At 49.1% G+C, this 20,099-nt stretch overlaps 1 protein-coding gene and 1 long non-coding RNA gene across 5 annotated transcripts in view; both read left to right on the top strand.

Moving 5' to 3' along the window:
* The window catches only part of brun (trafficking protein particle complex subunit brun), a 663,235-nt gene that overhangs the window by 281,335 nt on the left and 361,801 nt on the right, over positions 1-20,099 (top strand). The gene's annotated exons all lie outside the window — the stretch shown is intronic.
* Positions 274-13,660, top strand: LOC139048165 (uncharacterized). Its single transcript, XR_011507591.1, has 2 exons — positions 274-555; positions 13,473-13,660. It is a non-coding gene; the product is annotated as an uncharacterized lncRNA (long non-coding RNA).

The following is a 20,099-nucleotide window of genomic DNA, read 5'->3' on the forward strand; positions in this document are numbered from 1 at the left end:
CGCACTCCTAATTAGGACAGCCTTGCAGCAAATAATAAACATCCGTGTATGTAACCTGCAGAAATAATGTTCTAATGGTCAGGTAGTATTGTCTGCTCTTATTAAAGGGAACACTAATCCATTATGCCAGCACTGATTACAGCTCAGTTCTAGTACATGAAGGTCTGAAAATATCTCTTATGAATAGAATTTGTTTGTGATGAAGAAAATCAGCAGGCTGAATTGAAAAGCCCGGTTGCCCCATCGCATGGCTCGAACCCAGTTCACTCTCTGGCTATGCCCTGTCCGCTGGTGCTGCATTTGTCGCTGCTGCTCTATGACCTGAATAAACCCCCTTTACAATTGGTGTAGCTGCTGGGTACAACAGGAAATCTGGAACTTCGCAATTGGACACTGCAGCCCATCTTCATTATGCCAGAAGGACCACCACAACCACAAGCCGCTGCCCCGGTGACTGCCGTGGTCTGCCCCGGCTCGTTGCGTCAACGCGACCCATCCATCTTCAGTGGTACCGAAGGCCATCACATAGAAGGATGGCTTGCTGATCACGACTGGGTGAGCATCCACAACCACTGGGACGACATCAAAAAATTGAATTACGTGTCGTTTTAGTTGAGAGGTGTCGCCAGCGTGTGGCACCGCAACCACGAACGTGATCTCGCGACATGGGTGGCCTTCAAAACTAGCGTGACGGAGGTATTCGGGTGCCTCACCGTTCGCAAGCTTTGCGCTGAGCAACGTTTGCGTGGCTGTGCACAACAGTGCGGGGAGACATTTACCAGTTATATAGAAGACGTTGTCGACCTCTGTAACTGCGTTGTGGGGTTTTTCATCCGTGCTCTTGGGACAAAGGAATGACAACACAGTAGTGCAAACAATCACAAGGGCATTTATTGCACCTTTCATAAATCAATGCCTGCTAGCCGAGTTGCTATCCACAAAACATGCCGATGGGTGCGCAACAAATCTAGAAGTCTGACTCACCGCGACCAGATAACCAGGGAATATGTTCGCCCCATGCTGGATCCCAACGCCTGGTCGTTGGCGCGTACGGTGGCTCTTTCGCACTAGGCCTCATGAGATGGTCTCGCAGAAGCATGGATCGGCGTACGCGCGGTACATCCGCGCCGCTTGCCGTCCCGAACCAAAGAGGCAGCGCCTTATCCTTTTAGCGCCCAAGTAACCCCGCCTGTAGGTGGCGTTAGCAGCGCAACACTCGTGCCATCTCTCGTACTGCGCTTCAACCACTCCGACCGCCGCGAGCATCACTGCATCACGCAGGCCACGCGGCGAAGCCGGATAGCAGGAGACGAGAGCTACGCGGCAAAACAACATATCAGGGGACGCGTGAGAGTCGTGCATCTCCACATCCCCCCAACCTTAAATCACTACATATTCTGGCGAAACATGTCACATGGTCTAACATGAACGCGTGCTTCGCGGACAAGGTAGCACATGCAACAGTGGCCGCGCCGAGGAAATGTCCCACGCTGTCCATAACATGCAAGCAGACATTGTCCTTGGGGTACACCGCTGGCATCCACTCATCACAGCAGCAGCTCTGCAGACTCGATGGCTTGATTCCAGGCCAGGACTCCATAAACGGTGACGCGGTAGTCGGCACGAGCAAGCGTCGTTCACGCCGACGCGCCCTGCTGGCGACCCATGGTAGCTGTCAGTGATCGCCGGCTCTTTTCTCCGCCGCAGAGGATTGCGAGCTGGATACAGGCGGCCGCCGAAGTCGCTGCACCAAACTGGCCACAGCATCACCCAGGGTGGCTCGATCGTAGTCCGGGGCAGCAGCGCAGACCGATGTGCAGGTGACAGCAAACCAGGGGTGGCCCCACTCACGCTGCGTACACTTAACACACTCAGCAAACACTAAAATGGTGCAAGGGAGAGGAAGTCTGCATGCGCATCGCCCACGTGGTACGATGTTCAACTCGGCTAGCAAAAGATCGGGCGGCTACTCAGACGCTAAGTTCACGTGAACGAAGCTTGCTTCCTTGAGTCGAACAAGTAATTTCAATTCGTGCGAGGCTAACTAGAATCAGGGAAGCAAATTGCAACACCTCAACGCCACGGTCCACCAGGTTGTGTCCCTCCACGTGTGACAGGCAGCTTCGTTAAGCCTTAGGCGTAAAGTGTCGCTACCCTGACAACAACCGGCATCCTGAAAACAGCACCCAAAATGGGCGCAAAATAGGCAGCCGCGAGCAGCCGTCAGCTCTGTTAGGTGGTCCTACCCCGCTCGGTGCACACAGCATCCGAGTTGACAGGCCCACCGTCCTAGACAGTGTCGGAGCGTTCGGTGCCAGGCCGCAATACCAGTCAGCCCGTAGGGGCACCCGTGGCCCGTGGCCACCCGGCTCCCAGAGCCGCGACTTCATCAGAGTCAAAGAAAAGGAGCTATTTACATGAGAACTTCGGATCACCTACGAGGCTTCCATACTCATTCGCTTCAGGCTTGCCAATGCTCCGCGGGCGCTAAGCCTCGCTCTCTCAGGATGCAGACCACGTGGCTCTCATAAAGACGAAGGTCATTAAAAAAACACTTGCGAAAAGGCTTAGCATGTTGACAAGTTCAAACACACTACAGCCACCGTCACCTCGCTCAAGAAAGCACTACGCCAATGCTAGCGATCAAAATCCACGCTAGCCCTACGCTTTGGTTCAAACGAAGGTCTCGAACAAAGCAAAACTGTTAAAACTATCATCCGATGCCCCAAGAGGTCCACGTTGGGCAGCCAGATGTGGGGTTTCTCATCCGTGCTCTTGGGACTAAGGAACGGCAACACATTAGTGCAAACAATCACAAGTGCATTTATTGCACCTTTCATAGATCAATGCCTGCTAGCCGAGTTGCTATCCACAAAACACGCCGATGGGCGCACGACAAATCTAGGAAGTCCGACTCACCGCGACCGGATAACGAGCCAATATGTTCGCCCCATGCTGGATCCCAACGCCTGGTCGTTCGCGCGCACGGTCACGCGAACGGTGGCGCTTTCGAACGAGGCCACGCGAGACAGTCTCGCAGAAGCATGGATCGGTGCACGATGGGGCGTCCGCGACACTCGCCGACCCGCCGTCAAAGAGCAAGAGCCTTCCTTTTCTGCTATTGGGATTGGAGCGGTCGTAGTTGTAGGGAGGACCTTGGGGCGACAAGACTGGGCGAGCAGGATTAATTTACATTATTTACATCTTAGACAAGACATACATCGACAGTCTAGCGTGACTCTCATATGGAGCACGCAAGACGATGCATACAGCAAACAGCTTACGAGCACACAGCTCACGAGTACGTTTCGAGCCTGACATCGAGCACTCAGCTCACTAGTACATCTCGAGCACGACAACGAGCACACAACGAGCACCCTCTAGCAGCCGACAATCGCTGCTTATATCCTCTCCGCTCGACGTCATAGTTCGACGTCATTGAAGATGACCCGCCCTTTTGGAGGAGGCGGGCTCACATACACGTATTGCACAGGTTTCAGTGCCTCACACACACACAGGTGTAAAGGTCCAGAGCCGACGTCAGAGAGGCTTCGTAGAACTCTGCTTTGTCCCGGGTGGCATGCCGGGTAGCACATTCCTGAGCTTACCCCGCGCCACATGGCTGCCGGGTATTCGCACTTCTCTGAACTGCGCCCCGTCCGGTTGGATGGGACCCGTGCAGCGGGCTGAAATAGCTGGCACGTTGTCACCTCGTATGGCTATTCCTAACACTGCGCCCAAGTAACCCCGCCGCGAGGCGGCGTGCAGCACAACACTTGCGCCATCTCTCGTACTGAGTCTCAACCAAATCGACTGCCACGGGCATCATGTAGGCCACGTGGTGAAGCCAGATTGCAGGAGACGGCAGATATGCGGGAAAACAACATATCAGGGGACGCGTGAGAGTCGCGCATCCCCACAGCGTTGACATCACAATGGCTGATGCCAAGAGTATCTGCCATATCTTAAAAAACATTGAAGAAGCTGTTAGTGAAATATCCGGCAATAGTCTCTGAACTCATCAGTCTCTGTCAAAGTTTCGACGAACTACGCAAATGACGCATAGCCACCCGCCAATCTCCTCCTCAGGCCACTTCAATGTCGAGCTTGGCTGTTCCCCTAGATAATGCTTCGCTGCTGCTACAGATCAAGGAGTTCGTCCTTCAAGAGGTGGCTCATCAGCTTTCTCCGATTCCACTTACACATGGCCAGTCGAGTTCTCCGTTGGCGCCCGCTTTCCGATATGTCATCAAGGAGCACGTAGCCAACCACATTTCGCTTTCTCTCCAGCAGGCTCCGACTGCTGCTCTCTTGACAAACGCTGAAGTCGCTACAAGGCCTCCACCACAGACCTATGGTCCCTTTCTCTTGCCTTTACGCCCGCCTGTATCCCCTCCAGCCTGGCCAGTGGTGCAGTATGTACGACGTCAAGGGCATTGGTGCACGGAAGACAATTCTCCGATTTGTTTTTATTGTGGCCATGCTGGACACGTGGCGCATCACTGTCGTCTACTTACACCGAACGTCCCCAACAATGTACGTCCATATGCGCCATGTTTCCAATAACGCTGCAACTATTCAGACACCTTTGAATCTCCTCCTGCCGTCGAGACTGCATTCTCCACTCACCGTTCACCTTCACCTCGCCGCCACTCCCTTTCCCCCATGCACCGTCGGGGGAGCCCTCAAAGGAATCTGCGCCTTATTTGGTGGCACAACAGCCACAACACAGGCCGGCTTACGGATTGTATGGAGTCGCATAGAAGGAACATTGATGCTAGCACTTGTCGACACCGGCACTGCACTTTTGGCGATAGATGCCTGTTTTGCCACAAGATAAGAAAAGTGATGGCGCCACTTTCTGGACTGTTCTTTCACACTGCCAACACACAGCACGTCGAGCCATCCGGTGCCTGCACCATTTGTGTCGTCATTTAGGAGGTCCTTTATATAATAGAATTCATTGTGTTGCCATCATGTTCACACGACATCATATTAAGTTGGGACTTTCTCTCCACACATCATGTGATCGTTGACTGCGCTTGCACCGAAATCGAACGGTTTCAGTTTTTGACCGATATTTTCACCGACCAGAAGGACCCTTGTTGCAAAATAGCCATTTCAGAAGACACCGTTATAACTGCCTGATCTTCCGCTCTTGTCAGTATCTCTTGTGACTCTGTAGATGATGGCACAGTGCTCTTGGCTCCACCTGAATTCTTAGTTCGCCACCATTCACTACCACTGCCATTTGTCATCCTCAAGTTAAAACTGGCGCCTCTCTCATGTGCGTATCAAACCCATCAGCCGAACCAATTACTTTATGCTGCCGTGAAACCCTTGGCAGAGCAGAGCCACTGGCCTCATCTTCAATATTTGACACGATGGACGACTGAACTTATCTTGCCGCTCTCGAGGCATCGCCTCCTCAGTCACTGCCACATTCTTTTATGCCAGCTATTGCCAGTGACCTTACGACGGCGCAGCTTGACGAACTTCTTCTTTTGCTCCAAGGCTTCTCTCCCTCTTTTGACTGCCAAGCAACATCACTCGGCCGCACAATGACTGTTTCGCACACCGTCAACACTGGGAGCCATGCACCCATTCGAAAGCGTCCGCACTGAACATCAACGACTGAAAGACGCATTATCAATAACCACGTGAACAATATTGCCACATCCAGTATGCCACACGTAGAGGAAGACGAAGATCTGTGCATTGCGGAAGAGGTCCCTGCGCAATCGTTTTTCAGTTGACCTGCAATTAAAGTGTCCTGCCCTTTTTATCAATTCCTGCTGCTTGTGAATCGTGACACTGGTGGAGGCGCTGGGTAAATGTTTGAAACGCCTGTCAACAGCCCCACATTAAGCACAGGATGTTTTCTGCCCGTCGAAACACCCGTTCACCGCACCAGCCGTCACCTACTAGGCCTAAGCCCAGAATTTTGTCCACTACCAGGAAGTCTGCCTGTTACCACGAGTGCCCAAGTCATGGCAGACTCAGGCCCTGCACAGGTGACTCTTTTGACTCCTTGATCTCCCGTGAGCTTCCACGGCAATGCCTGCGAGGATGCAGAAGACTGGCTCGAGGAATACAAGCTCGTAGCCAAGTATAATGAATGGCATGCAGGACAGAAGCTATCCCGTGTGTATTTTGCTCTTGAAGACTGAGCCCGCACATGGCTCGTAAATGGCGAAGGAATCTGGCGAAGCTGGGATGAGTTCCGCCACCAGTTCCTTCATACGTTCAGGAGCACCGAAAGGCGAGACCACGCGCAGCGTTTTTTCAAATCAAAGATCCAAAAGCTGAATGAAACTGTTGCCATGTTCGCTGAGGACATGGCTCGTCTTTGTCGTCGTCCAGACCTCGATATGCCCGAGACACAGAAACTCGGCCACCTCATGCACGGCGTAAAGGAGCAGCTGTTTGTCGGCCTTGTGAGGAACCCACCAACGAGCGTCCATTGATTTATTAAAGAATCGATGGCCATAGAAGGCTCGTTACACCTACGCAGCCGCCAGTATGATCACCTGATGAGCACTGGACCAGCAAGTGCCGCAGCAGTGACGGTCACAGATGAGGGTTCCTTACGCCGGCTGATACGCGAAATTGTTCAGGAAGAAATTAAGAAGTTCACTGCCATGCCAAATGAATGCACAGCTGTGTTGGTGGCCGAAGTTGTGCTTAAAGAAGTAAAGCAAGTGTTTGCGGCTCCCGAGCCAAATTCTCAGACGTGGCAGCCCAGCTACACAGATGTTGTCCATCGACCGCCACCTCCGATACCGACACCGCAGTCACATTCTCAGATATGGCAGCCCAGCTACACTGCCGTCTCCAATGCCGACGCTGCAGTATCACCAGCAGTCAGCACCTGCATCACCTTGATACCATAGGGAACAACCGACGCGACCACCGCTTCGCAGAACCGACATTTGGCGCGCAGCGACTACAGGCCTTTGTGCTTCCACTGTGGGGAAGCGGGCCACATCTGCCGTCATTGCCCTTATCGCGTTCAAGGGTACCAAGCATTCCCATTGACTGCTTCTCGTCGTGCCTTTGACGGTAGCCGAGCGAACATCGGTGCTAATTGGACGAGCTGGCAAGCCGATTCTCCCAATTACTGGTCACACTCCCCTTCTCCAGGACATCGTTTTCCAGCTGCAAGATGCAGTTCCATCGACATGGCCCGAGTGCAATCTCCCAGCCTACGCTGGGGAAACTGAAGGCCGCAACCTCAGGGGGCTAGGTTTCCACATGTCGAAGTGTCGAAAATCCCCCATTGCCGTCTAACGAGAAGCCGATACAGCTGGATGATTTGACGGCAGACGAGATTGTTAGCGCCGATGTTACTGTATCAATTGACAGCCACGACGTGACGGCACTAGTAGACACTGGCGCAAAGTTTTCAATCGTAAGTGAAGAACTAGCAGACAGACTTTGCAAAGTGAAAATGGAATGGTCAGGGCTGCACATTAGAGGTGCTGGAGGCCAGCTACTGACACCGACTGGCAAGTGTACTGCAAGGGTCAAAATAGGGGATTCGTCATTCGTCGCAAATTCTGTTATTCTCCCCGACTACTGCAAAGATATCATCTTAGCTATGGACTTCTTACGCGAATATGGCACCGTCATCAACATACCAGGAGGTGTACTAACCTTTCCTGGGGACAAAAGTATAGAACTACAACGCAAGTCTTTGCACATCGTAGACGACGTGACTGTACCACCGTTATCTTGCCATCTTGTTTCCGTCAGGTGCGACACGGAGTATGATGGGGAAGGTATTGCCGAGCAGATAATTACGCTTTTGCTCACTCAAGGTATTGCCACACCCAGAAGTCTTGTCAAAGTAATGTATAGGAAAACAGAACTACTGCTGACAAATTTCAGCAAGCAATGACGACACATTGCAAAAGACGCAGCAGTTGCTTACCTTGACGAGATTGTGAAATTCGGCAAATGCTTTGCATTGAAACAAGGAGAGGAAGATGCTTCAGCACTGTTACCTGTTCTTGACGTGAGCGCGAGCTTATCACCAGCGGAAAGGCAGTGCCTTGTAGACCTGCTTCACCGGTTTCGTGATTCCTTCTCATCGACATCCAGAGTTGGTCAGATGCCACTGATGAAGCAGCGGATTATCACGGAGGAGACAGCAAGACCAATCCGACAAAACCCATACCGTGTAGCACCAAAAGAACGCGAAGCGATCCGAGAGCAGGTGAAGAAAATGCTAAACGCTGACGTTATTCAACCATCAAAAAGCCTATGGGCATTGCCGGTAGTGATGGTCAAAAAGAAAGACGGCAGTCTACGTTTTTGTGTCGACTACCATAAGCTGGACTGGGGGACAAAGAAAGACGCATACCCATTACTGTGTATCGACGATTCTCTCGACAGGCTGAGGCATACCCGCTACTTCTCGTCGATGGACCTCAAAAGTGGTTATTGGCAAATCGATGTTGACGAGAGAGACAGAAAAGACTGCTTTCGTAACACCTGATGGGCTTTACAAATTCAAGGTCCTGCCTTTCGGTTTATGCTCGGCTCCAGCAACTTTTCAGTGACTCATGGATATGGTTCTGTCAAACCTGAAGTGGCAGACATGCCTAGTATACCTCGACGACATCATAGTTTTTTCGGAAGCGTTCGAGAAACACCTGAGATGGCTGCTGGCGCTTCTACAAACGGTCCGGTCCGCCGGCTTAACACTGAAAGCAGAAAAGTGTCACTTTGGTTTTGAGGAACTCCAGTTCTTAGGTCATGTTGTGATACACCAAGACATCCGCCCTAACTTTGACAAGATCATGGCCATCGCAAAGCTTCCAACGCCAGCGGATAAGAAGGCAGTGAGGCGTTTCCTAGGTCTCTGCTCGTATTACTGAAGATTCATAGCCAATTTTTCACATATAGCTTCACTGTTAAAGCGCCTTACAACAGAATACGTTGTCTTCATATGGGGCGAACAAGAACAAGCAGTGTTCAATGATCTCCGACAGTGCCTGCAAACACCTCCTCTACTGGCTCACATTGACGAGGACACTCCTACCATGATTCATACGGGCGCCAGTAACGTAGGTCTTGGCACTGTGCTCGTGCATTGGCAAGATTCAGCCGAGAGAGTCATTGCATACGCAAGCAGGACGCTCTCACATGCCGAGTCTAATTACTCAACCAGAGAAAAGGAATGCCTTGAGGTAGTATGGGCAGTTATGAAGTTTCGCTTGTATCTTTATGGCTGTTCCTTCAGTGGTCTCAGCGATCATCACTCACTTTGCTGGCTGACGAACATGAAGGATCCATCCTGTCGACTAACTTGTTGGAGCCTAAGGCTTCAAGAGTTTGATATGACAGTGCTGTACAAGTCCGAATGAAAGCACTCCGACGCAGGCTGCCTTTCAAGGTCACCAATTGAGCAGGAAATCGCAGAAGATGATGAAGACATGGCTTCTATAGGTGTTCTAGACACGGCCACGATTGCTCGTGAGCAGCGGGAAGACAGTGGACTGATTCCACTTATTGAAATTTTAGAAGGCCGGATTACAAGTGCGCCCAAAACATTTGCAAGGAGCTTGCCATCATTCTGCTTCCATAATGATGTTCTTTACAAGAAGAACTTCTCTGCAAGCGGAAGCAGCCGCCTACTTGTCGTCCCAACGTGCCTCCGTAATGAGGTCTTGCAAGCCCGACACGATGAACCAACATCTGGCCACCTCAGCTACATGCGAACACTGGCCCATGTCAAAGTGAAATATTATGGGCCAAGGCTTGCCACCTTTGTGAAACATTACGTGCGCACGTGCCCCGACTGTCAACGACGCAAACCACCACGTACGAAACCAGCTGGGCTACTACAACCAGTCCAAGTGCCCACGACCCAATTTGCCCAAATCGGGATGGACCTCCTCGGACCATTCCTGACTTGCAATAGTGGCAATAAGTTAGTAATAATTGCTACCGATTACCTGACACGCTATACAGAAACCAAGGCCCTCCCAAGTGGCACCACAGTCGAAGCAGCGCGATTCTTTATTGAAAACGTCGTTCTGAGGCACGGTGCACCAGCGGTGATAATAACAGACAGAGGGACTGCCTTTACGGCTACACTTCTAAAGACAGTGCTTAGCCTCGGCAGCACAGTTCACCAAAAGATCACCCGTAAACGAACGGCCTAACAGATTGCTTGAACAAGACTATCGCCGACATGCTGGGTATGTACGTAGACGTGGATATAAAAATTTGGATGACATTCTACTGTGCATCACATTTGCTTACAACACTGCTCTACAGGAAACAACATGATAGTCGCCATTTAGCCTTCTTCATGGCTGTGAAGTGATGATGATGCTCGATGCGATGTCACATGAGCGCAGTGATATAGGCACGGACACTGAAGCTTTCGCTCAGATGATGCTCGATGCGATGTCACATGAGCGCAGTGATATAGGCACGGACACTGAAGCTTTCGCTCAGTGTGCTGAAGAAGCAAGACAACTCGCCTGTGTCAAAATCGCCTGACAACAGGACTACGACACTCGAAGCTATAATTTACGGCGCCACTACATCACATATCAACCAGGCGACAAAGTGTGGGTTTGGAGTCCATCTGTTGGCGAGGGCTTTCAGAAAAGCTACTCAGGCGGTACTTTGGTCCGTACGAGGTTTTACGGCACCTCAGCGACCTGAACTATGAGGTTATCCCTGACAGTCCTGCTTCCTCCAGGGCGAGGCAGCGTCCACCAGAAGTTGTGCACATTGTGCGCATGAAGCCCTATTGTTCGTAATGAAGTGCGCACACCTTGTCTGACACATATGGTCTCTCTGGAGGGAGGCAAATACCACATCCAGTACACGGCACATAGAGGAAGACGAATATCTCGCGCATTGTGGAAGAGAAGAGGTTCCTGCATGATCGTTTTTCAGTTGACCTGCAAGTAAAGTGTCCTGCCCTTTTTTATCAGTTCCTGCTGCTTGTGAATCGCGACAATATGCTCAAACGCAGTGCCATCCAGCCTTCTAGTAGTTCCTGGGCATCACCAGTCACCCTAACTAAAAAAAAAAGGATGGCACCATACGATTTTGCATTGATTATCGAAGGCTAAACAAGATTACCCGACAGGATGTATACTCGTTGCCATGTATCGGCGACGCACTTGACTGTTTGCATGGAGCGGAGTTTTTTTTCTGAGATCTCCACTCTGGCTACTGGCAGGTGCCAGTGGCTGACGCTGACTGTTCTAAAACTGTGTTTGTAATGCCAGACGGCTTGTGTGAATTCACTGTAATGCCATTCGGTCTGTGCAACGTGCCCACAACCTTTGCACGCATGATGGACGGCATCCTGCACGGCCTGATATGGCAAACTTGTCTGCTACCTCAACAACATTGTTGTTTTTTCTCCTGATTTTCCAACCCATCTTTCCCATTTACATCAAGTTTTGACCTGTCTCCAGAATGCTGTTCTCCAGCTTAACTTAAATAAGTGCCTATTTGCAGCTCGAAAATTGACTATATTAGGCCACATTGTCTCCAAAGAAGGCATTTTTCCTTATCCTGCTAAACTTTGCACAGTATGCGAATTCTCGAAGGCCACTAACTTGAAAGTAATACGCGGCTTCATTGGCCTATGCGCTTATTTTCAACGTTTTGTTCGCAATTTTGCTGCTGTGATCACACTACTAAACCAAATTCTCCAAGGCAACAAGGAACTTTCTACTTGATCGGAAGCCTCTGATGATGCCTTTACGACTTTTCGTCGCCTACTCATGTCTCGTTCAATCTTGCAACATTTTGATCCAAGCGCACCTACAGAACCTACACTGACGCCAGTGGCGTCAGCCTTGGTGCTGTGCTTACGCAATGTAAGAACATGCCGAATATGTGGTTGGTTATGCCAGTTGTGCCCTTACAAAACGTGAGGCCAATTACTCAGTAACAGAAAAAGAGCGCCTGGCTATTGTATGGGCTCTTCAGAAATTTTGCCCATATCTCTACGGTCAATCCTTTGACATGGGGATGGACCATCACGCTCTTTGCTGGGATCTAACCCCAAAGACCCATCAGGCCGCCTGGCTCAGTGGGCCCTCCGAATCCAGGAATATGATATCCGTGTTGTCTATCGTTCTGGACGTAGACATTCTAGCGCCGATGCCCTCTCAGGCTTCCCAGTTACTTCAGACAGCAGTACTTCTACAGACATTATATCTCACCACTTGATATCTTGTGCATGGCTTCGGAGCAACGAAAAGACCCGTGGATCGTCATGATATTCAATTTTTTGTCAAATCCTCTGGCAGCTTCGGCACCTCGATTGTTAAGCCGACAGGTGCAGCATTTCACCATCCATGACAGACTTTTATACCGCCGCAACTACCACAATGACGACTGCACATGGCTCTTAGGAGTGTCAAGCGACCTTTGACAAGATTTATGTTCTGCTTTTTGCTCTGACCCACAGTGTGGTTACGGCGAAGTCTCAAAAACCTACACACGGCTTCACCTTTGATATTATTGGCAAAGGATGTACAACTTCGTCCACAAATATGTACGCTCCTGCATTGTCTGCCAACGACGCAAATGTGTCCCGCAACTCTCTACCGCCCCTCTCCAGCCACTTCCCTGCCCAGCTCAGCCATTTGACCATGTCGGCATTGATTTATACGGGCCTCTTCCATCTACTGGCGCTGGCAATCGATGGATTGTTGTCGCTGAGGTCATTTCACACAATATGCTGAAACCGCCGTCTTGCCTGCGGCATCAGTTAAAGACGTTGCCTCATTCATTCTAAACAACTTTTTCTCCGCCATGATGCACCTCGTGAACTGCTGAGCGATCGGGGTCACGCATTCCTCTCAGACGTCCTGCAGTCACTCCTATCTGAATGCCAAATTATTCACCGCGCTAATACTGCTTATCATCCACAGAACAATGGCTTAACAGAACGATTTAACAGAACTCTTGGTGACATGCTATCCATGTATGTTGCACATGACCACTCCAAGTGGAATCTTGTACTTCCATTCGTCACATATGCATATAACACTGCCTCTTAAGCCACTGCTGGATTCTCACTGTTCTTTCTGCTTTCCATCCCTCCATCACCATCGATATGGTTCTCCCATACCGGCCAGATCCTGCTGAATGCTCACATGTTTCTACGGTCGCTCAGTACGCCGAGAAATGCTGACAGCTGACCCGTTCTTTGATGTCCGTTCAAAAATGCAAAAAAAAGAGCGTCGTGACCTCAGCCCACCCCCTCACTCTTTCCGTCCTGCCTGTTGCTGCTCATGGCCTTTCATCCAAGCTCCTCTCGAAGTACCAGGGGCCCTACCGTGTGGTTATGCAACCATCGCCCGTTAATTACGAGTTCTAACCGATATCGCTGTCTCCTGATCTGCATTGTTGGGGGCGAGAGACTGTGCACATTGACCGGCTACCGGCTGAAGTCGTAATACGATCTGCTCACCTCTTCCTAGGTCACCAGGATGGCTACTCCTCAGTTCCGGGGGTGACTGTGTTGAAGAAGATTGGCAGGCTGAAAATCCCTGTTGCCAGCGCGTGGCTCGTACCCAGTTCGCTCTCTGGCTGTGCCCTACGTGCTGGTGCTACGTTTGTTGCTGCTGCTCTCTGACGCGAATAAACCTCCTTTACATGTTGAATAGAATCAAGCGCTTTTCTTTTCTGAAACTAATGAATTAGTGACTCTCTGTTGTATTGAATACCAATGAGGTTCTCAGTTCAATTCTAGACCTCAGTTTTGTGGCATTTATTTATTTATTGGATAGAATTATTGTATAAATTTTTGCTATTATAAAGGATGTTTATTGGACTAAGGCCGATGATGTGTAGAGTACTTCACCAAGCACAGTCTCAGAGCTCAAGCCTCTGCGACATGTGACGCTGATGGCAAACCTGCTGCCTGAGTTCAGGCATTGTTTTTTATTACAATGACCCCATCATAAGAAGAGCCACCCTGGCAGGTTAGTCTACAGATGAAACTGCAGAATCATGATACAGCTTGAGCCGCTGGACGTTGACAATTTTGTAGTTACAACAACGCATGTCAGACAGCGGTGCAAGTAGCTCTGTGAGGTAATTGACCGGAGGAGTTAGTTCCGAACTTTGGTGTATTCCACCGTATTTAGAAAGAAGTTTTGAAGTGAGTCCTGGTGTGCAGTTTGGTACGCACAGCCAAACGAGGCTTCCTGGTGGAAAAGTTGGAGGTGAGTTGTGGGCATCGTGTTTTGATTTTCAGCGATTCTGATTGCCCGAAGTAAAGCGATGGGCCGACTTACAACATTCTTCACCTTGTCTGGCAGCATCCAAGTGGCAGGCATTCTCATGTGTCTGAGTGGTACGGCAGAATGGTTTTGATTGTATGAAAGGATGACAGCCATAAAGAAGATAGAAGGGGGAGAAATGTTGTGGTATTGCAGGCATAGATGACGAATAGAACTAGGTCCCCATTGGAAAGGCCAGATGCGATGTACATAGTGTAGGAGCCGGGAGTCATGGCCTCGGAGTCTGGTTTCACACAGAGGGTTGCTCTCTAGCCTACGCCGCCGTTGCGTGTCGTAATACCAATGCTAATACCAGTACCAGTTATATTTTCATAAATAAAGGAAAAACAAAGCTAATTTGTTTTAAGAATCCCCACAAAGCTATCACAATTATTAGGAGGATTTTTTTGCATTCACCAGACTGTAATTCATGCCATTGCCTACCTTTGCCACCCGAATCAACTGTAAAGTATTTAGGTGCACATTTCGATCAATGTCTTAATTGGAATAGTCACGTTAAACCCATACGTAAAAAGCTAAGATCAATTGCTGCCATGATGTATCACCTTTGAGGCAGAGCTCCATTTAAAGTAAAGCTTACTGTATTTAAGGCTCTAGCTGAATCTTTACTTATGTATGGCATTACATTATACGGCACTTGCTCTGAAAACAAAGAAACAAGAAATTAATCGTGTAATTTGTAAAATAGTCAAGAGCATAACCTATGGTACAGCGTTAGCGCACGTACAAGGAAAAAATACCAATCCCTGGGTATACTACCAGTGAAATAACTATTTAATTATGTAGTTTTGAAGAATCACTACTTCAGCAAAGAATTCAGGGTTGCCGTAAAAAAGAATGTGACATTGCGACAAACTGAGAAGTACGTGAAACCACGTGTCTACACTCGCTATGGAAAAAGAACCCAGAACAACTATGTCCCTGCAGTATTTAATCAATCGAGTAATGAATTATGTACAATAAACACAATATGAAAAATGAATAAAGCGATCAGAAAATGGTATGCAAGCTCAATAAACACTTAGTAGGTAAAGCCAATTGACTCGTATGGAATTGTTTACCGGCTTTGTTTTCAACTTTTGTTTATGTTCTTGCTTCGATAGCTGTGTATAATTTTGAATTCAGCAGTTTGAAGAATTGAGTTGTAGTCCTGTAAGTGACTGGTGTATTTATGTATCGCTTTGATGTTCTGACTTTGTTTTGACTTTGATGTTTTTTTGACAACATTGTGTAATGAAAAAACAGGAACTCAAAATGCTTCTTTAAAACTGATGGTAGCGCTAAAAAGGAACGGACACACGATGAAAATACGACACGACGACGAAGAAACGCTACTCACATTCAAAATGCTTGTTATTATTTTTTTTCTTTTTCATGCACTGGACGGTGTTCAGTGTATATATGCGAGAATGTGTTAATTGTGGTAATATGAATTTAATATGTTGTTTCACCAACTGCTTGGTCATTTTACAAGCACTGCGTGCGTAGATTGACCAGCAAATTCACCCTGTACAAAGAACTTTGAATGAATGAATGAATGAATGAATGAATGAATGAATGAATGAATGAATGAATGAATGAATGAATGAATGAGTAGCTGGCTACCGGCGTGTCACATGGAGGCAAGGTGAGCCCATTCTGTCGTCCGAGTTTCCTTGATGAGGGTTGCTTCTTTCGAGAAGGTTGCGAGGTTGAGAGAATGAGGTACGGAACAGTGAGGTTATTGACATTGGAATCGCGAACTTATTTACATAGAGCAAAGAGTATCCTAATGGCCAAAGCACGGAGTGCAGTACATCATTCTTGTAGCACGAGCTACAGGCCAGAAGGATACATCTTTCTGGCGAGCACAAATTAGAGCACACTCGCACGCATTTCAGTAGTCCGTTTAGATCCCTTTGGGCTTGCCTAGATCCCTAGTTCATGGAGATCTGCGTTCACACCTTCCTCCAACCGAAGCATCAAAAGTCGTCGAAGGCTCTGCTTTGAGACCGAGGGTGCGCATAAGCATTCCGGCACTTTTGTTCCCCGTACACAAAGAAAGGAGTGGAGCTTTGCAGACAGGGATTGTCACGCTTGACTCTAACTGGCACGTCTTGGATCCTGGAATGACCTAGCAATTAGCTGGAGTGTCTGTGAAATGACTGTGGTGGTTACTGGAGTCTGTGAGGAAACTGCATAGAATGCCCTTTTCGAAGCGTTTTTCGCTGCCATCGACGGTGACAGTGAACCATCAACCAACACTCGATCCGCCAAAAGTGTCCCGCCTTGTTCTCGCTGTAGTTCTGCCTGAGGGAATGCATTGTTCGCTTAACGAAGCGGTTCATCGCAGTGGTGCAAGAGAGGCTGCAAGGTCACTGCCCCCGCTGCTCGATAGTAACAATAGCAAGAATATCACTAAGGGTGCGATTAAAGCATTCCGTTGCCAATGACTGCAAGTTCGCATCGTTTCGGGAGCGGATGCTGCGGGACCAAATCGTGAGCGGCATCAACGATGTCACAATGCAGACTCGGCTGCTGGAAATGGCAGATTTGGAGTTTGAGATCGCAAAGAATACTGACATTGCCATGGAGGCTGCATAGAAAGGATTCCCGTGCATTATGTACTCAGCTACCCCAAGCAACGCCAGTACAATCCAAGGAGTCTGCGAATGTTGTGAAAACCAAGCAGCAGGCAAGCGAGTCTTGTTCCCGCTTTGGGGGGCAGCACCGGGCACCCCAATGCCATCACGTGAGCAGCGTTTGCTTCAAGTGCGAGCAGAGCGGTCATCTGGCCAAAGTATACTGGTCAAGCACATCACAGACTGCAAAAACGAGGTTCCGTAATGAACTGAAACCTGTCCACAACCTGGACGACGAGCTGGTGGCGATGGAATACAGGCCGGAGAAGGAGGGAGCGCACAACCTATAGACGCTTCAAGCGGCCAGACCAGAGCCAACGCGTGTTGAAGTTGCCATCAATAGGGTGACATTGGACATGGAGCTTGATACCGGCACCAGTGTGTCAACTATCAGCGAGATGAAGTTTATGCAGCTGTTTCCCTCGGCGAGACTGGAGCCATCAGAGGTCCAGCTCAGAGAATTTTTCCGCGACACGAAGCCGATGGTAGGTAAGTTCATGGCAACTGTGAAGCTCGGTGAGAGCGAATGTGTGCCGCCTTTGTTACACTTAATCACCCTCATTCATTCATTCAAAATACTCACAAGCTCCAAATAGGAGTATTGTGTGAGGGGGGCATGTACAGAAAATGAAGGATACAAAAAAACAGCTCATGCATCATTATACAATGGGTAACAGTTTCACAGGACGCAAGGAACTAATGAGAAGTATAAAGTTACAAATATAAGGCCAGAAAAATATTGCCCAGTATATGCAATCTATGAAGGAACATTGAAATGGCAGAAAAAAGGGTGACTAACGAAGTACAAGGCAGTGAATAAAACAGTTAAGAAAACCAGAGCAGTACTTGGTCTTTGAAGGCTGCAGAGTCATGAAATGCAACGATGCGATCAGGAAGATCATTCCAGTAGCTTATGGCACGTGGAAGCGCTGATGAATTAAAAGCCATGGTTCGGCCAAATATGCGCCTAAAGCTGTGGCTGTTACAAAGACGACGGGATGTAGGTTGTGGTTCAGTAAGGGGAAGGGTAGTAGGATGTTGACTATGAATTATTTTGTGGAAGAGACAGAGCAAAGCTACCTTCCTTCGCAGCTCTAGTGTTGGGAGTGATAGCGAGAACTTCAGGTTAGTAATGCTAGTCTGTTGTTTGTTTGGGTTTTTTATTATCTTAGGGTGGGAGGGATGTGACGTGTATGCGACATTCTTGAAGAAGAATGAGGTGAGACGGATACTGGTACCGCTGTACCATCTAGCGTCTAATGACGCTGCAGAACTTGCCGTTCAGACCGTAAAGCAGAAGTTACAGAAGGCTGGTCCTGGGACCTTCGGGCACAAATTGCATGCTTCTTGCTGACTTATAGATCGACACCACATGAAGTCACAGGATGCATTACCGCAGAGCTACTGCTGGGACAAAAAATTAAGACTGCAATGGACCTGCTCCGACCGGATCTAAGGGCCACCATACAGCAAAAACAGCTCAAGCAGAAAATCAGATGCGACCAGCGAACGAAACCTCGGATTCAGGGACTGCCTGGGGATCAAGTATTCGCCAGAAACTTTGGCCAGGGCCTGCATGGGTGCGGGCTGTAGTCCCAGCTCAGGGAGCATTTTCATCGGACCTTCAACTGGCAGATGGACAACGATGGACGCGTCATCATGATCATCTCCGGCAAGCAAACCCGCTACCCCAGGCTGAGCATAACGAACTGTCCAGCACAGTCACGGACCCTGACGTTCCTGGGCCCAGTCCTGACATATCCAAGCCGGCAGGGCAGGTTGTGGCACCTGACTTGTCAGATCCGAGTTTTGAAACTTCCTGTCCAGGGGTATCAACCAAAGAACCAAGGCAGCCAAGGGCTGCAGAAGGTGCAGCGTCCTCTCGTCAAACACCTGTCACCACGCCTCTCCAATGGGGCACCAGGGTTCATCAGCCTGTACAGCACTACTCCAAATAACTCAAGTGCTGCCATTGTTACACTTTATCACCTCATAATTGTTTGGGTTTTTTAGAGAGATGTGACGTTATTGATCACTGGGAGGCGCCACCGCATCGTTCAATAAAAAGGCATGCATGACTGGGCTAGTCAGTGCATAGTATGCCCTCGACTGGCGTGTTGTCCATCACTCGTGGCCGGGAAATGTTCCCGGCCCAGATTATGACACTGGTATCAACAAGAGCGACTGTACTGACGCCTTCGACAAACACATCACTAACATTAGCAAGTAAGGAACAAGAGCTTGGGCATTTAGAAATTTGTGCAGTTCTTGCCTCGGGAACTGCGTCTTCTAGTTTCCCTCAACATTCAATGTGGTTCACCGAAGCATCCCTGAAAGCGACCGGAGATGCGGGGATGGCGAGTGATGAGAATTGAAGCGAGGAATATTAGCCTAAGAGTGAATTGTCGGTGGATCAAATGGAGTGTAGTGTGCATTGGACTCAACCGGGTAATGAGGCGCCCATAGATCATTGCCGACTGTTTTCACATGGCGGCAGAACCTTGTGACGTGTCCGGGATACCAACATGCAAAGCGTGTAGGCCGATTGCCGTATCTGCACCATGGATTGACAACACGAGGACCAACCCAGGAGACGGGTGGAGAAGGGCAGCGCATGGGCTGCTGAAAAGGTGGTGTCGGCTTATGGTGTGGCCAGACAGCTACTGCGCCATAAGTGAACGGAACAGCCACAAGCAGATGCTGGGGAGCACCCAACAGTGCGTTAAAAACTTTCCTTGAAGGATGTTGTGGAGAGTGGATGGCAAAGGACAGACCTATGTGAAGAGTATCAGAGACAGCTATTGTGCGACTTCTTTGAGGACAAAGGCCTTAATCTGCGTGATCAGCGATGCTTGGCCGGAACCAATGGCCAGGCTGGAGATCAAAGCATTGGTTATAGAAGGCCTCATCAAAGCTCACTGCTTGCATAGCTCATTGTACCTCTGACGAAGAGTAATAACCTTGGCAACAGTGTTCGGGTTCTTAGCCAGTAGCATTTGGAAGGCATTATCAATTCCTTTTATGATGTGGTTAACTCTTTCTCTGTCGTGGGTAAAATAGGTGTTTTTTGTAGGTTACGCGAGATTTGTTTTTTGGTGGAACTACTGCACTCAGCATTTTATGTAATACCTAAACAAAAGGCAGAATGAATGCACCTTTTATGCATAAATGTCTTATTAAC

This window comes from Dermacentor albipictus, chromosome 7 (genome assembly GCF_038994185.2).
Source record: "Dermacentor albipictus isolate Rhodes 1998 colony chromosome 7, USDA_Dalb.pri_finalv2, whole genome shotgun sequence".
Taxonomy (NCBI): Eukaryota; Metazoa; Arthropoda; class Arachnida; order Ixodida; family Ixodidae; genus Dermacentor; species Dermacentor albipictus.